Genomic DNA, 2,613 nt, shown 5'->3' with positions numbered 1-2,613 from the left:
CGTCATCATTATCCATCATGCATCATCATCCATCATCATCGTCAACATCATCCATCATCATCATCATTCATCATCACGATCCATCATCATCCATCATCATCATTCATTCATCATCATCATCATCCATCATTATCATCCATCATCATCATTCATCATCATCCATCATCATCATCCATCATCATCATCCATCATCATCATCATCATCCATCATCCATCATCATCATCTATCATCATCATCCATCATCATCATCCATCATCATCCATCATCATCATCCATCATCATCCATCATCATCATCCATCATTATCCATCATCATCATCATCATTCATCATCATCATCATCCATCATCATCATCCATCATCATCATCCATCATCCATCATCATCATCATCCATCATCATCCATCATCATCATCATCCATCATCATCTTCATCCATCATTATCATCCATCATCATCATCCATCATCATCATCCATCATCCATCATCATTCATCATCCATCATCATCATCCATCATCATCCATCATCCATCATCATCCATCATCATCATCCATCATCATCATCATCATCCATCGTCATCATCCATTATCATCCATCATCATCCATCATCATCATCATCATCCATCATCATCCATCATCATCATCATCCATCATCATCATCCATCATCATCCATCATCATCATCCATCATCATCATCATCCATCATCTTCATCCATCATTATCATCCATCATCATCATCCATCATCATCATCCATCATCCATCATCATTCATCATCCATCATCATCATCCATCATCATCCATCATCATCATCCATCATCATCATCCATCATCATCATCCATCGTCATCATCCATCATCATCCATCATCATCGTCCATCATCATCCATCATCATCCATCATCATCATCATCCATCATCATCCATCATCATCATCCATCATCATCATCCATCATCCATCATCATCCATCATCATCCATCATCATCATCCATCATCATCGTCCATCATCATCCATCGTCATCATCCATCATCATCATCCATCATCATCGTCCATCATCATCCATCATCATCATCATCCATCATCATCCATCATCATCATCCATCATCATCCATCATCATCATCATCCATCATCATCATCCATCATCATCATCCATCATCATCATCCATCATCATCATCCATCATCATCATCCATCATCATCATCATCATCCATCATCACCATCCACCATCACCATCCATCATCACCATCCACCATCACCATCCATCATCACCATCACAACCATCATCATCATCACGTGGACATTCACGGCAGCAGCCAGACTCTCTGAACGCCGTGGTGACGTCGATTCTAAACGTGGAGGGGGGGAAAGGCGGAGGAGCCGGAGACAAATCCACGGGGAGAGAGACGCAGACTCCAAATATACAGCAGCAGCAGGCATCGTCAGGGTCGGGATCGAACCCACGACCTCCTGCGTACCATGCGAGGTAGTCAACATCTCACCAAATACAGGCGTCGTCAGGGCCGGGATCGAACCCACGACCTCCTGCGTACCGGGCGAGGTAGTCAACATCTCACCAAATACAGGCATGGTCAGGGTCGGGATCGAACCCACGACCTTCTGCGTACCGGGCGAGGTAGTCAACATCTCACCAAATACAGGCATCGTCAGGGTCGGGATCGAACCCACGACCTCCTGCGTACCAGGCGAGGTAGTCAACATCTCTCTGCCGGAGGTACCCCTGACTGACTTCACGCCCTGGCTCCCCCACTCCGTCATCGCCAGAGTGAATGATTAACCACGGATTTGGGTCCAATCAAGACAAAATGTGAACAATGCCATGACCACGAAAATAGAAACACCACCGCCACCGCCACCCTCACCACCACCACCTCGACAACTTTGAACCGTGGCGGCTGTAAATGCTTGCGCCACATCTCACCCTCCTCTACGGGTGTGGGGAGCGGTGGGGGAATGTGTGCGTGTGTGTGTGTATGTGTGTGTGTCTGTGTGTGTATGTATGGGGAGCGATAGTGTAGCGGTTAGCGCTACGCTGCGCTATGAACCCGGCGACCCGGGTTCGATTCCCGCTCACGGCCAACAGCAGTGACGATTATCTGAACCGGTCCCGGGGCCTCCCCTAAGTCGACTCAGCCTCAAATGAGTACCTGGTGCGGTGTGTAAACATCGCCACTAGGGAGACAAAGGCGTTCGGGCGTGGTGCTGGCCACCCACCCCCTCGTGTACCGTTCCGGCCTTCATAGGTGCTGCTCGCTAACAGCACTTGCCCCTACAGTCTGTTAAGGCTATATGGGGGATCTTTGTTGCGTGTGTATGTGTGTGTGTGTATACGTGTGTGTGTGTGCTAGACGGTAACGCTGTGGTGAGCAGTGCCGTGGGAGGAGGGCCAATTTCGATTCGCCATTCCCCTCATGGCGTTTGTAGCCACCACAGCGACCAAATGGGGGCTCTGGACGGGTGCGAGGGGCTGGTAACCCCTCCACTTTCAATAAATTACCACTAAACCACATCTAAAATATATAATTAATACGCTTGTGCCGGAGGCCCCGGGGGGACAGGCGTCTATGACGTCTTATGGCCAAGGAGACTGAATCCTTA

This window comes from Petromyzon marinus, chromosome 70 (genome assembly GCF_048934315.1).
Source record: "Petromyzon marinus isolate PM22_M1 ecotype Great Lakes invasive population chromosome 70, UKy_Petmar_22M1.pri1.0, whole genome shotgun sequence".
NCBI classification, from domain to species: Eukaryota; Metazoa; Chordata; class Hyperoartia; order Petromyzontiformes; family Petromyzontidae; genus Petromyzon; species Petromyzon marinus.
This window is presented reverse-complemented; position numbering follows the sequence as displayed.